This window comes from Sus scrofa, chromosome 4 (genome assembly GCF_054392235.1).
Source record: "Sus scrofa isolate SSC_HxYL_T2T_F1_AM1 chromosome 4, Sscrofa_HxYL_maternal_Yorkshire_Landrace_v2.0, whole genome shotgun sequence".
Classification (NCBI taxonomy): Eukaryota; Metazoa; Chordata; class Mammalia; order Artiodactyla; family Suidae; genus Sus; species Sus scrofa.
In genome coordinates this window covers 113824473-113832783 of record NC_139386.1, presented here as the reverse complement: position 1 = coordinate 113832783, position 8311 = coordinate 113824473, and positions in this window count along the sequence as shown.

Here is an 8311-nt window from a genome sequence, read left to right as displayed (position 1 = left end):
ATGAGGTTGCGGGTTCGGTCCCTGCCCTTGCTCAGTGGGTTAATGATCCGGCGTTCCTGTGAGCTGTGGTGTAGGCTGCATACGCGGTTCGGATCCAGCGTTGCTGTGGCTCTGGCATAGGCCGGTGGCTACAGCTCCGATTGGACCCCTAGCCTGGGAACCTCCATATGCCGCGGGAGCGGCCCAAGAAATAGCAAAAAGACAAAAAGACAAAAAAAAAAAAAAAAAAAGAACATCTTTAGAAGTGCATACTCTGTGGAGTCCAGTCGGATGGCCTCCGCTTAGGCCCGGATTCTCAAGTACAGTGGATCTTGCCCATATCTCTAGGCCCAGTCCTGAGTGCTCTTTTTGGTTGAAGCTGGGCAGCGGTAGCCTCTGGATAGAGAACAGGAAGAAGAGGCTCAGGTGGGTCAAAACCCAGTCCTCAGCCTGTGTCTGGGTGGCTCCTGGCCAAGGTCAGAAGCCCACGCGGGTCAGAAAACCGAAGGCCTCAGGATGGAGCTGAGAAGCTGCTGCGCTCGCAACGTCCTCTGTGAGAGGCTGCTGCTCTCCCAGACCAGCCACCAGGAGAGTCGGCTGACCTTGGCAACAGCAGTCCCCTGCCTCCTGGCAATTGTGAGCTGAGATCCCCAAGGTGGGACCCAAAAAGTATTCAGAGTGGGGACCCACCCCTAAGAATGGAGCTGCTATCTCCAGCCCAGGTGAACCAGTTCTGGAGTTGACTCCTCTGGGACTGATCATTAACCTACAGTCCATCAACATATGGGAGAAAGCTTTACTCTGGGAGAAATGCCCACAAAAGGCTTCCCCAACACAGAAGGCCCTGCTTTGCTTTCCTACGCCTACAGTGGTGGTTAAAGGAGGCACTGGGTCTGTGGGTGTGCAGTTGGAATAGTCTTGAACGTCAAATTTCAGGCCTGGTTTTTGTCCATCCTTGCAAACGCATGGCCTGGAATCCTCTTGGAAGTTAGTAGGAGGGTGGCTCCCGTTAAAACTCCAGGAGATGTAGGCTTAAATCTTGGCAACAATTTAGGACGGGGTGATTTGGCCTTCTCGACAATCGACAACACAGTGTGACCTTGCACAAATGCTTTCCTTTTACTGGCCTCAGTTTCCCTTGCTTAGAGTTTAAACCTGTGGGAATCGAATATGTTTCTATTCCTTACAAAATTCTGTTTTGACAATAGGAGTCTGTTAAGTAGTCAGGACAGGAAGAACCCATCTTAGAGAGGAAGAATCTATTGTTAGCCGAGCCAGATTGCATTCCATCCACTTTTAAGGTCAAGGATATGGCAAGAAAAAAAAAAATCAATGACCATAATCTTGGTGCATTGCTCAAAAAAGAGATCCCAGACAAGTCAGAGTGCTGTTACTGTGTGGTTCCCCTGGGACTTTGGAGGACAATTACTGTCAAACTCTGAGGTGCTTTTATGGACCATTGCAACTTTCTCTCTCCCCTGCCCCTGAGAAGGCCAACATTTCACTGGGGTGCATCTTACCTGGTTTCTGAAGAGGTAGCTCTGTCCCCTGCGCAGAGCAGCAGACTGGAGTAGGGAAAAGAGCTGCCTTGCACTTTTCTTTTTCTCCTCTTAAGTGGTCGAGAATAAAGCCTGTTGCCATGGCTCTATAAACAGGGGTAAATATTCCTGGGCTGAGGACCCAGGATGGGAGATAGGGGACGTGACTCATTTTTGGTGAAGAGGAGTCAAATAGTTCAACATCCTCCTGTCTGCTCCCCAAAACTCAGCCTGGGGGGAAGATAAGATTACCTCATTTGAAAATAAAGACTGAATCAAAGGTCTTGAGATTGGCTGTGAACATGCTTTCTCAAAGCCCTGAGAGCAGGGGCGGAACCCTCGGAAGGCATCTCAGCTTCGCCCCCTGCTGGGGAGGCTGAGTGTCTGCTGGGCACTTTTCTTGAGGGAGGCGGGGCCGTTTCCTGGAAACAGCGTCTAAAGGTGTCAAACGTCTTGCGGTTTGCACAACCTAGTTGGTGGTCCCCTCTGCTCCACCGCCAGAGCCTGAAGGTCTTGGCACCGAGGACGGAGCTCAAAGAGAGAGGCAGAGCCAGCTGTGTCCCAACAGAGCTGAGATCCTGAACTAAACAATGGCAACATTGCCGTTCTCCTGGCTCCGGATCCCACCGCCCCCACCTGGAGGTCCCCCACCCATCATGTCCTAGCCCCCTCTGGATGAAGCTGTGTCCATCTCATCTCCACTGGCAACCAAAGGGAGCCTGGGGAGCTCATCCTGATGTGAGGGAAAAAGGTACGTGGCCACACACAGTTTGGAAACCTCATCATAACGTCGCCCTCCTGAGGGAGGGGTCCACGTCCCCGCGGCCCTCATGACTCCACCCCTTGCGGCTGCCAACAGCCATTATCCCAGTCCTCCTCCCCCCACAGCTCCTGAGCATCCACAGGAAAGGCTGACCCCTAGAGATAAACACGTGCTGTTGGAATGTGTTCAGCTATCACTGCGGAACCATTTCTCTTTAGGCAGCGGACCTCGCCTGGCAGGCAGGCCCAGGGGTGCCGAGCAGAGACTGTGTCTGGTGTGAACGCATGGGGATGGTGGGGGAGGAACTGGATGGACGCCTAGCTATTCTCAAAAATAATCTGCTTCTCGGTTTTCATGACAGCTTCCTCTGTCCACCTTAGCCAGAGAGCTGGCTCCTCTGCCTCTTACAATCAAACACCAGGGGACGGGGCAGAGAGATGGGTGGCCCATATGTTGGGAGGCCTCTCAGTTCCAAAAGGAAGATTCACTTGGGGTTCAACTGAAAACTCTTGACTGGGTGGCAGAATCAAAGCCTCCAGTCATCGAGAGTTCTCTTGTGGTTCTCTTGGGATTAAGGATCCGGTGGTGTCATTGCAGTGGCTTGGGTCCCTGATGTGGCACTGGTTTGATCCCTGGCCTCAGAAATTCCACATGCTGAGGGCCCGGCCAAAGCAAATAAACAAACAAACAAAGACTCTAGTCATTAAAAGCAGCTTAGCTTTTGGTTTCCTTAAACGTAGAATATTGGAGTTCCCGTTGTACCTCAGTGGGTTAAGAACCCAAGTAGTATCCGGGAGGATGTGAGTTCGATCCCTGGCCTCACTCAGTGGGTTAAGGAGCCGGCGTTGCTGCTGTGGTCTGGGTTGCAGATGCGGCTCAGATCTGGTGTGACTGTGACTGTGGCGTAGGCCGGTAGCTGCAGCTCTGATGTGACTCCTAGCCTGGGAATTTCCATATGCCATGGGTGCGGCCCTAAAAAGAAAACCAAAAACCGAAAAACAGAGTACCATTTTCCCCACTTACAGACAGGGCCATTGAGGCCCAAAGAGATGGGTCTGAATGGAGACAGAATAAAGTCTCCCTGTTTCCAAGGTCACCTCTTCTGAGTACCCTGCTCTGCAGAAAGCAGGAGGCATGTAGATCACTAAGATGATGAGCCACTGAGGGAGTGAGTCCTGGTCCTTCTTCATCCTCAGAATGGCCATTGCTCTTACAGAGTGCTAACTCTGACTCTCTCACAGCTGTCACGGCTTTACACAGTCCCTGGGCTGCAGTCCCCAGGCTCTCTGGTGGTCCCAAAATTTTTAGGAGAGGATCAGAAAGAAAGTGTTGGAGGCAGCAGCAGCAGGACAGTAGCAAGACAGCTTGTCCATGCATGAACGGACTATCTCACCTGAACTGTTCAAAGGGAATTCCAAGTACAAAAGTAGGCTAGTTCAAAGCATGCACAGTCAGTCTGTGGGCTGCTACTGAGCCCCATTTGGAATTATTTACAGCTAGGGGCCTGTGCTTATGTTGCCTAAACAATGGTCTCATTGCTACTCGGAAGCAAATATTTCCATTTTGCAAACATTTGCTGAGAAAGCAAATATTTTTCAACTGCAAAGAACACCTGAAGAATGTCATGGCACAGCTAAGGGAAATACTTATGGAATTTGCTTGAACTCGCTGGTTGATACCAACTGCACAGGGAAGGAAAGGGACTTGGTCCCAGCACTGGCCTGGGGCTATTCTGCCACATCTGACTCCCTGGAGGCCCAGCGCTGGCTTCCCAGTCATTTCACTGTGGCCAGCAACTCAGAGTGAAAGCTGATTTTATGACACGCTGCTTGGCCATCTCCACCAGCTTCTGGTAGCTGGAAGCCAGGACCAGGCACTGGCGACATGCCAGGGGGAGATCTGTCAGCAAATGAGAAAGAAGGCTACCTGCTTCTCCCCCTGAGGCCACGGGGTGAGGTGACAAAGAGGTCACGTTTTAGGTTTGGCCTGCTGCGTATTTGCTTCCACCAGGCTGACTCCTAAGCCTCTTCTCAGTCTTTTGCAGGTGCCCGAGAACTGCCCCCACCCTGATCAGACATCATTGCTGGGGGATGGTTGAGATTTCAGCCTGGAAACCCTGGGGGACTCAGCGCCGAGGGTGACAGCGTCATCTCTGAGGGCTTCTGCTTAGCCAAAGAGGCAAGACCGCCTCCAGGGGGTTTTGGGGGGTGCAGGCAGGGTGGGCACTGATGCCCAGCAGCAGCAGCAGCCTGTATCAGGAGAGAGCCTCCGTTCCCGGAGCGGAAAGGAGATGAGGCCAAGAAACACTGCCACGTCTTAACAAATGAAGATGCATATTGAAGAATGGGAGCCACACATGAGAAGGAGTTGGTTTTTTTTCTTTTTCTTTTTTTTTTCTTGCCCTCCCTCCTCCCTGCATTTGGACAGGTTTTCTTTGCTGGGATTATTCCTCATGAATCATCATCCATAGAAAGGGATTGAGGCAATGGAGAGTGAATAATGCGTCCCCCAAATGGTCTTTTGTGTCTCTGCCTGGAGGGTTTTGGAAATAACTTGCATTTTAATCTCCCTGACTTAGAATCATAGAATTTTGCAGCTGAAAAGGACTTTACAGATAATCAGGGAACTGTGACCTCATGGAGAGACTAGAAGTCAAGCTGTGTGGGTCTGAACCTCCGGTCTGTCACTAAAAATAGAGCCAGCTAACATTTATTGAAGGCTTTCCTTGGGTCAGGCAGGCATCTGTCCTCCCCAGAGCCTGGGAGGCAGGGCTCCCCCTGCCTCATTCGCAGGTGAGGAAGGGGATGAAGAGCCGGCGCTCCCCTCCGTCACACAGAGGCTCTGCCTTCGGAACGCACGCCCTCTGTCCCTCCACTGCCCCACCACCTGGCCTGGGACAAGTAACTTAGCCTCGTTGGCTCTGTTTTCTCCTCTGTGATCTCTAGAGTCTGACAATGTGCCTTTCCTGCCCAAGCACATGAATTTACAAGTTCAGAAGGTGCAGCCCAGAGTGTTAAGCGATTCGTCCTGGGTTGCCCAGGTTACTAAGATCAGAACCTGCCCGGGGATCTGGACCCGGTGGTCTTCTCTCCCCTGCCCCCCACGCCCCCAGGCAAGCCCTCTCTCCCCTCCTTCACATGTTGGCAGGTGTTTCTAGAGGAATCCAACTCCTTGCCTTAGAGATCTGGTCTATGATTTCAGATTGATAGGTGGAGATGCTGGGTTTGATCGTGGCCAGTCACGACACCGAAGGTGAATTTAGGAGGCTGGTGATGTTTGTCGAGGTACCTTTGTTCTGTCGGTCTGCCTGCTCGTTGCTGTCCGTTGCAGGCCAAGAGTGCTAATCAAAATCCCGTGATGACCATGTGGGAAGAGCATGGTGATGCCATATCTGGTGTGGCTGCACACACTCTCCCCTGGTGGGTGTGGCAGGGGGTGTTGGCGGCTGTTGGTCCTCAATGAGCAAATGTCACCACCTTGTGCTGGCTCTGTCCCCCAGCTTCCCTGATGGTGGCCGAGGTTGAGCGTCTGCTCCCTTCTCCCCTTCCCTCTGTTCTTTGTTCCCCTTTCCCGGGGTTCTGATCATTAACTGGTGTGTGATGAGTGCCTCAGTGGGGGTCAGGATCCACAGAGGCTCTGGTAATCAGTATGCACCGTCTTTGCCAGCATCCCCTTCACAGCGTCTTCCCTACTGGGGCGGGGGTGGCGAAGATTGGCAAGCGGTGGAGGTGTCAATACATAACTCATTGGAGTGACTCGGAAGTGCGAACAAGGGCATCCTGGGTGAGGCATGACTCTATTCTCAGTGGCACTGGGGACCCGGGCGTGTGTGTGAGTGAGGTGGGGGGGTGCCCTCACACACTCTGAAATGAGCTCTTGCCCACTAGTGAGTGGAAAATTAGCTTTGGCAAGTGAGGAACTGGGTGACAGGTGAGGAAGCCAGCAGGGTATCGGGTTGCTGTTCGCTGGTGTTGCTGACAATAGCTCCCCCCCTCCCCCTCCCCTCCATTGTAATTAGGTGCATTGGAAATGACTCGGAAGGGCTGGGGCAGGTGGGCAAGGGATAGAGATATGGTAGCATGGCTTCGTGACCTTTGAAAGCCAGCCGTGTGCTTTGCAGGTGGGCTGCACCAAGCCAGGTGGGAAATGGCATTTTCCTGATGGTCCGAGATGCAAGCCGTGTGGTTGACGTTTCTCTGGTTGAGGGGGAGAAGAAATGGCACGCAGTCCTGGGAAATTCTGCCATATGGTGGAGGTGATGATATGGGCCAGGCCAGGCAGGAGGGAGACCTGGGGTCTTGGACTGGCTCTGCTCCCCATCTCTGCCTGCTCATTGGCCCTGTAATCCCCTGTGCCTCAGTTTCTCAGGCTGTCACGTGGGGATAATAATCTCGCTGCTGCCTGCCTGCTGGAAGGCCCTTTGAAATGTCAAGAGCTCCGTTCCAAATGTGAGGCCTGACTGCTAAGGGAATTCGCCGAGCCTAAGGGGAGGCAGCAGTCTGCGTCGGCGTCACTTTCACAGCCGGTGCTCAGACAGGTACTTAAGCATCTCACATCCATAAATCTCATCTCCTATCTACAGTCAGCAAATACGGGAAAGGGCAGGCGGCTGCTCTGCTACCATCTGATCTTCTTACAGCCTCGGCTCCCGCCTCCCCTGCCCCCACCCAAGGCGGATCCCTCTGCCCTCCCTCATCTGCTCCCGGGCTGTCAGTTTAATTTAACAAGGTTGCGGGAGAGGTTTGATTTAATCAAGCCCATTGCTGTATCCATTCTGCTTAGAGGTCCCTCAGTGTCACCACCGAGGCTTAGATTAGACAGTGACAATGACTTCTTCTTCCCCGGCTGTTGCCTCCCCCCCCTTCTCCCTGGAGGGAACAAGGAGGCAGACTAGGCTCCTGGGACCTAAGAATAGACGCAGGAGGATCAAAGGCGGGAAGCGGACTGGCCTCAGAAAGCCCTTCTCGTGGCTTCCATGGCGGTGTTTAAGGCTGAGCAACAGCCCGAGGGATGTTGGGGGGTGGCGGGAGCAGAACATATGAGCAGGCTGCTTGGAAAGGCTCGAGGCTGCCTGAGGACAGAGCTGTGCCATCATCGGTGTCATCAGGGATGGCCCCAGATATAAAACCGACTCCTTTATTATCAGGACCCCGGGTGGAGGGCGGGCCGTGGGTAAGTTAGCGGTCTCCTCGGCACCCTCCAGACCACAAGCATTTATTTCCAGTTTCTCAGCCTGGATTCTGGGGTCTCTGGAGCTGGGAGACAACAATAAAAAAAAAAAAAAAAAAAGGTGAGGCTCCATCCATCTGAGTTTTTGTGGCTCTGTTCTCAGCCTGAAAGCAGCAGTGACAGGAGGAGCTGCCACCTGAACCAGGGGTTCAAGGGAGGCTGTGTGGATGTGGGGTTATTGTGGGGGTGTGTGTGTGTGTGTGTGTGTGTGTGCGTGTGCGTGTGTGTGTGTGTGTGTGTTGTGTATAGGAGGGTCAGTGGTTGGAGAGCCTGGCGGGGGTCTGGGGCAGATAGGTCAGGCTCCAGAACAAATCTCTCTTGCCGTTTAACCCTTTCGTTTCCGTCCTTCTTCAGGAAGTGGGTGCTCAGCACCTTTTGCTCCCGCAGGCAGCTCGCAGGAGAGGGACAAGGATCTCTCGAAGGGCACCTCTCTCTTAGGGGGATGGAAATCCTTGTTCCTTTTGCTCATTGGTGTCACATTCTTCCACCGGGCCAGGCAACTGACAGGTGCACCCTCCCCCGGGCCCCTTTCAGGGTCCCCTCCCTGCCGTTTGTCTCTCACCCAGATATCCAGCAGACATGGCCATCCGCAGGAGCTGAATATGATTAGCAGAAACCCTTGCTGACAGCTCCGAAGAGAATCCCTCAAATGCATATTCTATTGAGCGCATCTCATTGCTGCTGACAGCTGCTTTATCAATTAAATTCCACATTCCCAGTCTTCGGAGACGCCACGAACCTCCCTACCTAATAAATCACAGGCCCCCAGTTATTGTTAAATGTCCCATCAGTCTCTAATAAA